The 11,055-nt window shown below is 47.1% G+C and overlaps 1 pseudogene; it reads right to left on the reverse strand.

Annotated features, from left to right (window-relative positions):
• Positions 1 to 3,324: 3,324 nt before the first annotated feature.
• Positions 3,325 to 10,070, reverse strand: LOC147010410 (uncharacterized; annotated as a pseudogene).
• Between the last annotated feature and the right edge of the window lie 985 nt (positions 10,071 to 11,055).

The following is an 11,055-nucleotide window of genomic DNA, read 5'->3' on the forward strand; positions in this document are numbered from 1 at the left end:
AAAGAGAGAAAAAGAGAGGAAAAGAGAGAAAAGGAGAGAGAAAAGGAGAGAGAAAAAAAGAGATAGAGAGAAAAAGAGAGAAAAGAGAGAAAAAAAGCAAAAAAGAGAAAATAGAGAGTGAAAAAGAGATAAAGAGAGAGAAAAAGAGAGAAAGAGAGAAAGAGAGAAAGAGAGAAAGAGAGAAAGAGAGAAAGAGAGAAAGAGAGAAAGAGAGAAAGAGAGAAAGAGAGAAAGAGAGAAAGAGAGAAAGAGAGAAAGAGAGAGAGAGAGAGAGAGAGAGAGAGAGAGAGAGAGAGAGAGAGAGAGAGAGAGAGAGAGAGAGAGAGAGAGAGAGAGAGAGAGAGAGAGAGAGAGAGAGAGAGAGAGAGAGAGAGAGAGAGAGAGAGAGAGAGAGAGAGAGAGAGAGAGAGAGAGAGAGAGAGAGAGAGAGAGAGAGAGAGAGAGAGAGAGAGAGAGAGAGAGAGAGAGAGAGAGAGAGAGAGAGAGAGAGAGAGAGAAAAGAACATTAACTTTGTACAATAACCCAAAAGCACACGACAAAAGTATTGAGTTGGTTCTCACGAACCTCACAGATTGCATCCTGACACCAAGTATTGGTGAACTCATCAAGCTTTTTAGCTTCTTGGGAGAAAGAAAATTCAAGTTTTATTCTCGCTGACACGAGAGCATTAAAGAAAACCATTATGTCGCATTGCCCGATGGGTTTTCCATTTAATTTTTCTCTCCTTGAGATATATTGCAAGTTTGGCAGTTGCTATGATAAATCCAAAAAGTCTATTTTCCTTATTAGGCTTGGTATTAAAACCAAAAATAAAGGAACGCAAAGAAAACACAACATTCATTTTGTGTGATACAGAATTAAACTAATTAAATAAAGGAATAAATCTCACACAATTAATAAAGGCATGGAACACATCTTCCGAACATACACAAAACCGGCAACACGTAGATACAGGAGAAAATTTACTAATTAGCCTCTTGGAAGGGACTATCCAGTGGATCAACCTCCATTGGAGATCATCGGACCTTTTACTTATGAGCTTGTTATGCATAGAGTCCCATACAGGTCCAGAGGGGGGTCCGGCAGGCATCAGTCTCTTCCACTGGGTTACTCCGTTTAAACGTGTATCTCCTAGCAATTGTTTGACACAAGACTTGTAAAGTTCTTTGCTGCTCGTCTTTTGAAAGGGTTTTAACCCCATTCTAATGGGGGGTAAGTTGTTAGGGATAAACTGCATGCATAATTCAGGAAAACCCACTCATTAAGCAGCGCATCATGTTCTTGGGACCAAACTAATCCCAGCTGGAACCCTTTCTGTGTGACCTCTATCAAGATTTTTCTGATCGCTCTTTTGGAGTGAGTTCCTGTTCGATCGACTATTTCCTGTGCAGATTTCCACCTACAACCTGAAACATGCCGGAGGTGTCATACTTTTGTGATTCCAGCTGATATGAAATGTTGACAGAATTCCCAACTTCTGGGAATACTGGGAAAGAGAAGATTGCAGAACAAAGGTTCTTGAGCGAACATCTTTGTTCCATAGGTGTCCTGCTGGCGGCACACTGAAAGGCTCTGCCAGGCGTTCAATAGACTCTGATAGAAATCAGAGAGAGAGCGAAGATGCGTCGACACACTGAAGCAGGACCAGAAAACATTTACGGCCATATCCGAGCCCACCCGCTTGCTGCAGAATGTGAGAAGCCAGGAGATGGTTGGGTAATTGCTCTTCAGATAGCAATTTTTTTTTACAGAGGATAGCCGAAAGGCCATTATACGGCTCCTGATGTGGACCATCCCTGGTCACCTTCGACCAATGGGCGGAAGATAATGGTTGGTTATAACCAGTGATGGCCTCACCAGAAGAAGTCCAGCAGTCGCTTTTGTACTCCATTCACCAAGCCTTCTGGTGGTTGCAGGCAAATGAATCTGTGCCATAAACAGGAGGCAACTAAATTGGTGATGATCAGGACCCAACCTCACTATGAAAGGTGGGGCAGGACTCTCTTCCACCTACTTAATCTTTTTTTCCACCCATTCAGGAACGTTCATAATTTAATCACAAACAGTTTGTTTTGTAAATAGATTGGAGAAGAAATCCTTAACACACAACCTTATATCATGGGGTTAACGACAACAACTCTGTTGGGGTCATAAACGGAAAATATAGCATTGGGTGACTTATTCGAGGAATCTAAACAAAAGAAAGATTTGCTAGGAGTATCTGATACCTTTAAGTTTTTAACCCTTAGTCTGAGTAACAACCCAGCTGCTTTCTCTTGGATTAACTCTCTTAACTGAGTCTTCTTTTCAAGTAATAATTGATAACTTCCTGTATCATTGCTGTTAGCCAGTTTACTTTCTCGGTGTACAATGTCAGCTTCTAAACAAGCCATTGTTATATTCTTAACATTTGTAGTGTTTGCCTTGAACTGCTGATAAAACACCCTAATCTGGGTTTTTGTATTGTCCCACCATAAATTCATTGAAGAAAAAGAGGGTTTTCTTATGATTTGGTTAGCCCAGAAAACTTGGAAAGCTTCTTTAAATAGATAATCTTCCAAAAGATTAGTGTTACATTTCCAATATGCACTTCTATGTATTGATTGAGGGAGAAAAAGCTGTTAGTTACGAAGTGATCTAGGAATATAGATGGAGAGAAATCTGGAGAGACCACCGTGTTCCTAAAGCATGAGTTTATATACCATCGGTCAAGTCTGGCAAAGGAAAACCTCCCCCTGGTAAGACAGCTCCATGTGAACTGGGATTCATTGGGGTAAAGTACCCTCCATACATCAAACAAACCAACCCGAGAATAGAAAAGCCATAAATCACTACAAGATTCCGGATGAGGTTCCGGTGTATTCCTATCCATTCCAGGTTCAAAGGTACTGTTAAAATCACCCCCAATGCGAACACAGCGACTTAAATCAACTGCCTGTAAGTGATTGATCACAGACACCAAGAACATTCTCTGTTCTGTGCTCCACTTGGTGAATACACATTCAATAAAATTGAAATTGTTAATGACTAGTTCAAGAGAGATAAACCGGCCTTTAACAATCCCCCGGAAGAGACATGACTCAGGTGTGAGCCCAGGTCTCAGGATGAAAGCAACACCTGCTGAAAGAGAGGACAAGTTTCTCAAGAAGCACTGTCCCCCAAAAAAGACAACACCAATCATACTCTACATTCTGAGTGATGTGTGTTTCCAGAAATAAAAAGTATATCGATGTTCTACCGTTTCATGAAACTTTTCACTTGAGCTTGGTGGTTGTGGTTTGCACCTCCACCATTAATATTTAAGGTATCAAAGGTGATTTTCTTCATTCCAAGGGTTTGGTTGGGTGTTGTGAAACCTCAACACCGGCTCTTGTAATGAATTTCCTGAGACGGTGAAACTGTGACTTTGTCAAGGAGAACTCATTGACCTTTCTCATAAAATCTTTGGCAGTTTGAAAAAATGAAACTCGATCAGGAAATTTATCTTTGAGAACTATATTCCGCTGTGTATAAGTTTCTTTAAAAAAAGAAAGAACCAGCTGAGGAGCTATCATTGGCTGATCGGATAGAGGCTGAGACAACTCAGGCACCTAAACTTCCTCATCAGACAAGGTACCTCCGGGGTCGAGGATTTCAGCCTCCGAAGTCACTAATGGAATGTTCAGAATCTCTGGAGGTTCGCTGGAAAGCTGTAGTGTGTTTCCATCATTTCGATGATGTTCCTTATGCTCAGCAGGAGTTGAAATGGTGGTTTCACACTCTTGTGGAGCCTTATCTATAGATTCAATCGGAGATCCTGGAGTACAATTTTGAATTTGCATCGGTGAAGAGGCACTGAAGAGGGACGTGTTAAACGTCTGCCCGTTCATCGTACTTTGTGATGGTAACAGTTCATTTGGGGGTTAACACCGTATTTAGCATCACTATCTATTTCACCCAAACAACAATTTATATTCTCAGAAATAATCTGCAAACTTTGTGATGTATTTTCCTCAACTACAGGACGTACTTCACCATCTTTTTTCTCAACTAGTAATGCTTGTCATATTTGGCTCGGCGGCCGTAGGGTCTAAAAAATGTATGGCCACTAGCAATTATAGGGCGGCCGCAGTATTTCCACGGTCACACAATGTAGCAGTCACATATGTTTTTATTTTTCGGCTTTCTCAACCTTGACCGAACCCAGTACCTGCAGAGCCTAGCAGCCGCATGGCTGAGGAAGTCGCCAATGCAAGGCTTCTTCTTCTTCTTCTTCTTCCTCCTCCTCTTCTTCTTCCATTTTTCTTCACACGGCGGCCTGATTCAGCATTATCTTGTAAAACAAGTAATCTATAATCATGTACATTTTTCTCCTCATTGATAATTAATTAGTTCGGTGAAATGCGACCCGGAAACGGTAAAAATGTTATCGGACAAAAATTAACGGACGTTATGGGACTAAAAAAAAAAATCGAGTTATCGGAAGTTAACTGGTCCGATAACGATAAATGGAAGTTAACTTGCGATAATAGTCAAATAAAAAAGTAAACTTCGATAATTATCTGTTATTGGATTATCGCTTTTGTGTCCAACACTGGTGGTAAACACCTATACTCCGATCTCTATCGGTAGCGCACAGTGGACGCACGGTCGATGCAGACTGCCACGGAGACCATACGTAGGACGCACGGCGGGCGTCGGGGAACTGTGCGTCGACCCTGCGTTGCCCGCAGGTAGTCACACAGACCGCAAGGCCACCGTACGTTGAACACAGGGACGCCTTAGGACTACCCTACGGCAACGGTGGAAATAGTGCGGCCGCCGTAATTTTTTGGGGGTTGGCAAAATTCATTTTTCATTGATAAGAGCCTACGGCAGCCACACGAACAACGCAAGCCCACCGTACGCCCTTCGTACGGTCGACGTCTAACACATCTACACCATGGCTACGGCTTGTCGAATTGCGACGACCAACCTAGAAATGAAAAAAGTTATAACTCTGTGCTACAATTCCACGGAGACCCCTATGGCCTGTAAAAGATAGCCATATGGCGTAGGGCCACCCTAAGGCCACCTCAGAAACTCTGCGGCCGCCGCACGTTTCTGTCAATTCAAAGGGGGGGGTACGGCCGTCGTATCCTAGCTGTCGAGCAAATGTGACTCATGCTTAAGTGCCCGTACATGCAAAAAAAAACCTAAAAAAAAAAACTTTCAAACCGCGAGCCAGAAACAACAACCACACAGGCCGTTCCTTCACTCTCGTAAATGACGACTGGATTGGGGCATTGTGTTTATCTATAAATGCGCATAAGAAATCGAGAAATTATTAGAATACATTGTGTTGTCGTAATAAACAATAGACCTTTTCGATAGGCTTTATTCTCACAAAACCCATACGCATATCTACAACATAAATATACAAAGGGTAAGAATAACAAAATACAACAACTCGGATACATAATACTGAAGGCAAATACCACATACACATCACATAATAACGAAGTTAAACTCCATACTCTAATACCAATTACATTAGTCAGAGTACATTATTCCTAATATAGTATATAACATACCATTACTGTTCCAGCATGACTTTCCACGGAGTACGTGGTATACGTGTCAACACCAGCCATTGACCTTCAAATACAGTGCTGCCACATCCGCCCAATTACCGTTGCCGCTAAGTACAGTACGGCACTTCATTATCACAACACATTGTCATCACTATCCGGAAGTAGTGCGTGCCCGTACGGAATGTTCACATGCATTCCAAGGATTATCGCTTGCATTGAAGTAACAACTGCTGTGATACTTCCACACACAGAGTTAATTAAAATCCAAATTAAAATCAAGTTTACCTCACTGTCTTTGCTTGCCATGACATTCGCCGCCATTGACCATTGCCACTCCGACGCCACGGTAACTATGGCAACGATTTGCATCGTAATCGGCACGGCACGTGACGTCATCGTCGGCCGGCCGCGCACCCGCCGACGCAGCAACGTGTCCTGTCATTGGTTGGTAAATAAATGGCCATAACTTGGGAAGCACTTGTCCGATTAATATCAAACCTTGAAAAGGCACATCCTCAGGGCCCCAGCAATATACCAGGCAAGTTTCAATTAGATCGGACCGGTGGTTGTCGAGAAACAGCGGTCACACACACACACTGCTGGAATACACGTTGATACACGTTGAAACATGAGGAACACATTGAGGTGTATTTTCAGCTACGCTGTCCTTCTCCAATACTACCTTCTTTGCATTAACGACAGAAAGACGAGCAGCTGATGCTCTACGTTTTTTTGAAATAATAATAGGATCCTCAATCATTGCTTCACGACACGACGAATCAGCAGGAACAGTCTGTGGTGGAGTCTGCGGGCCTATGGAGAAGGGCATGGTGATGTTGCATGGTGGGCGTGATGAGGGGAGGTGGCCGTGGGGGTCGGCAAGGGATATGAGGTGTGCGCGCCGCCTGAGGCGTCGTAGTAATGCTGGAGTCGGCCGGCTCGTGAGTGTACCGAGTACGGAATAAAGGGGAGCCGCGGGCACAGTACGCCCGCGCTCGCACTCGTGCAACACAGCCCGGCTCGACTGTTCCTCCGCTTCGTGTCTGCCTGCTAAGCATCTCCCATTTCAGTACAGTACAGTTGGCGAACGAGGATCTGCGGATCGGCGTGTGTAAGGGCGGTTCCAAGCTACGGAGCCAAGGGTCTCACGGAGCATGGCGGAAGGTCGCAGCACGGCACACGGACGTGTACCCGTGTTCGGGGGAGATGCGTTCGAGTTGTTTTCTGAACAGTTAGGTTGCTACTTTCGGGCGAATGATGTAGAGGATGAAGAGAAACGCAAGGCGATCTTGCTCGCCTCGCTATCAACGGAGCACTACCGCCTGCTGAGTGATTTGGTGGCTCCAAATAGACCCAGTGATGATGTGCTATCCTTTCAGGACATCGTGGCGAAAATGAAGACCCACTTGGCGCCGGAGAAGTCGTTACATCTCGCGCGGTTCCAGTTCGATCATCTCGCTAAGGGTGGCGAGGAGCGCGTTGCGGACTTCGTGGCACGAGTGAAGCATTCGGCTGTGCCTTGCAAATTCACGGCAGAGGAGCGTCCGACAAGGCTCAGAGATCGTTTTATTTCTGGTCTGTGAGACGCGAAGATGGTAGCGGCTATCCTGCGATTAACCGACATCACATTCGACTCGGCGGTCGTGACTGCTTCGTCTGTCGAGCAGACGCTCACGGATGTCCGTGCCATTGCTGGCCAGGACACAATGAGTAGCTCCAGCTGGAGTATGACGGCTAATCCCGAAGTCCACGCGGTAACCGCACAAGTGCCGCGAGTCACGCAGCCCGGAGTCCGAGCGGTGGCTCAAGTGCCGCAGGTCGCACGCGCACCTGGCGGTGCGGGACGAGGGGCACCGCAGCACGGTCGCACCGGGAGCGAAGGGGCACCGCAGCACAGTCGCACCGGGAGCGAGGGGGCACCGTAGCACGGTCGCGCCTGGAGCGAGGGGGCACCGCAGCACAGTCGCACCTGGAGCGAAGGGACTTTCCGCGGCTGCTGGGGGTGTGGGGGTCCGCACCTGCGACAAATGTGCCCGTATAAGAACACCGTGTGTTTGCATTGTCACAAGGTGGGACATTTGAAGCGTGTGTGTCGGATGGCGGGGGCCTCCGTTGGGGTCTTGGATGACGAGGTGCGAGAGGACCCCAGTGACCTGGAGATCGGTCTGCAACCGGGGCCTGACAATGCTGGCGAGCCAGAGCGGGAGATGCAACCACAGTTGAGTCTGTTTTCCGTTGGTTCGGAGATGACGACGCCTTTCACGGTTGAGGTCGAAGTGAATGGCCAACCGACTGTGTTTTGCGTGGATACCGGGGCAGCAGTGTCGGTCATGGATGAGCGGGTGGCTCGTGGTCTTCGCGGTATTCGCCTGGTCAAGACGGCCTTGTCGTTATACACGTACACCTGTGAAGCGATTGCACCGCTTGCGAGGGCCGACGTCTCAGTGCGCTACCGAGATTGATGCGCCCAGCTCTCGGTGTTCGTTGTACGAGGGGAGGGGCCCCCCCTGTTGGGTCGAGACTGGCTGGCGCACCTCGGACTGGGTCTCCGGTTCGTACCTCCAGATGTGCCAGTACTCTCTTCGAGGCCTTCGTCGAGTACCGAGGGCGAGGCTCTGGCGGGCGGCGAGAGCCGTATCAGCTCTCGCGATGAGTTCCCGCGCTTCGCTCGCGATGAGTTCCCGCGCTGTGGCAGGGTTCGTGAGGCAATGCGCGTCGGTGTGGTGCAGGCAGCTTCGACAGGTGACGGTGAGCCTGTGGCGTTAGAGGGAGTCGCGAGTCACAACATCGAGTCGACAACCAAGAAGCGGACTCGTGATGCGGGTTGTGGGTTGTTGTTCATGGCATATGTGCTTTTCCTTGCTCTAGTGATGCAGTTTAATGTTGTTGAAATAAATGCCAGCAGTTCTCGTGTAAAAGTGGATGTGGCGGAGATCAGTCAATGGGAGTTGGATTATGATCAATGTGATGTAGGGGCTTCAGGGGCGGTGGTGGCGAATAAAAAGGTTGAGTTGGCCGTCCACTGTCCCGGGCCGCAGGTAATTGCTTTGTCATGTGCTGGGATTTTATCAAAAAAGCGCGCTGTACGGAAAAATGAATTTGCGATGCTTCGAATATTATTCGTAATGATTTATAACGAGCCTATGATTGCAGTGTGGTTTAGGTGGAGTTGCTCCCGTCTAGCGGCCGTGTGGGTCTCGGAGATCGACTCGGAACCAAGACTGGTGCCCTGGTCGGCGTTACCCCCACCTCTGATTGCGAGCGCAACTCGCTGTGTTCGCTCAAGGCCGTTGGGACGGGCGTTGGCGTCTCAACTGATTGTGGTGCGTGAGTTGTTTTGGCGCATTAAATGCATGCAGCCAGCGGCGCTGTTCGGTGCCCCCGGCCAAGGTCTAAGGCTGGCGCCACGACTTCCAGATAGCGGGCTGCCGGCCTCGGGATGTTTATCTACGTCGGGTCTGCCTGGGGGGAGTGGGCCGGAGGCGTTTGATGGGGCCGGAGGAGGTTGGCTCGAGAGGTCGTTACGACCTTGGCCAGGGTCATGTCAACATGGGCCGCCTGGGGGCGTTTTTGCTGCATAATGCTGCTGTGCTTCTCATTTTGCTGCTTCATATCGGTAACGCGGTCAGACCTGACCTTTGCTGCTCCACTCGCTCGCATCGACACATTATATGATGTGGTGTGCTATTATACTTTGCTATTTTCATTTTATTTCCATGATTATTATACGAAGTCCTTCGTGTTCTGCATGCTTCTTATAATGGTAATCAGTTAATAATCATAGTTTTAGGGGGGAGGAGTGTGGTGGAGTCTGCGGGCCTATGGGGAAGGGCATGGTGATGTTGCATGGTGGGCGTGATGAGGGGAGGTGGCCATGGGGGTCGGCAAGGGATATGAGGTGTTTGCGCCGCCTGAGGCGTCGTAGTAATGCTGGAGTCGGCCGGCTCGTGAGTGTACCGAGTACGGAATAAAGGGGAGCCGCGGGCACAGTACGCCCGCGCTCGCACTCGTGCAACACAGCCCGGCTCGACTGTTCCTCCGCTTCGTGTCTGCCTGCTAAGCATCTCCCATTTCAGTACAGTACACAGTCGACAAGTTTGGATTTACCTCATTTTCCTTAACGGGAAGTGAAATACCATCGTTCTCCACACCGAGTACCGGGGTATTGTTTTCATTCGTCTCACTGCAGGCGGGAACAGCTAAACCAACGGAATTCACTTCAGTCTTTTCAATGGCGTTTGAGGTATTTATATCCTTTTTACAATCCACATCTACATGACCATTTTCACCACACTTTAAACACCAAACTTTAGGGTAGAAACGTTTCACATGACCAAAGGTTCCACAGAGAAAGCACGTTAACGAGGCAGACATTTGATACTGACGATCATTGAGATTTACCTTGAAAGAAATGTTCAACCCCGTGTCGTCGCCACGATCGGGAAGTACCTGTACACCTGTCGATGGAAACTCATTAGGTGTTTTATCCTCTTGTCACTGCTCCTTCGGGGGATCATTGAAATTCTCGACACAACTGTTCCATAATGACACAGGACAGACAATAATACGTCATTCGGTAAGAATGGTGGAGCATGAGACACAACGATTTTAACTGCAGGAGTATCCATGGGGGGAGCAAACGTAAAAACACCTTTATCGGTGGTTAACCCCTCACTCACAACTACGTGGACAAAATTTTCATGAGACACGAACACAACAACTTTCTGATTCATTCGTGACCCAGCGCGAACATGTTCAAAACCGATTATACTCCCGACTGCCAGGACGACGTCCTCCAGTGAGGATTCCTTCTGGCGGAACACGCACAAACACGTGTTTCCGTGTTAAGTTATCAAACGCCTCATACCGAGGATGTGTATTCGCCATTACAGCGATTTAACTGATACCTCTTTGCTCAGATCAGGCAAGGTCGTCAAAACCAAGGAAAACAAAATAAACTAGAACAGGCACTCGGTAGAGCGCATACCTTCGCCGCCGCAACTTTTTTCCGGGCACATTAGAAAAACGTCATTTTAAAACGTCCATGACGTCACAACCGTCAGTCCGATTGACGTCAAATTTGGTGTTTAACCTCGTTGAAGGCAGTCCAACAAAATGGAATGATAAACACTGAAAAATTAAAAAGTTGAAAAATGACGTCATTTTGACGTCATTTTGACGCACTTCCGGGGACGTCACGTCCAATCGGGGACTACCATTCTGAAAGCTCGTAGTTCACTGAACTTTTAACATTGGTTTCATGTCAATAGCTCTATTAGATCTGAAGCTATGCCTACAAGTATATTTTGACCTTGAGTGTGACCTTGACCTTGACTACAGAGTTAATTGGCAAAACCTGTACATCAATAAACAGATATTCTGGTACTGATCCTAATGCCTGGATTTGGGAGACTTTGCTTTATAAATTATATAGATATTTGAATGTAAAATATCAGGACATTTTAGCCACAATTGAAAAACGTCATGTTCAAACGTCAATTA

This window comes from Eptatretus burgeri, chromosome 16 (assembly GCF_056783735.1).
Source record: "Eptatretus burgeri isolate ZD-2024b chromosome 16, Ebu_testis_v1, whole genome shotgun sequence".
In the NCBI taxonomy this organism is placed as follows: domain Eukaryota; kingdom Metazoa; phylum Chordata; class Myxini; order Myxiniformes; family Myxinidae; genus Eptatretus; species Eptatretus burgeri.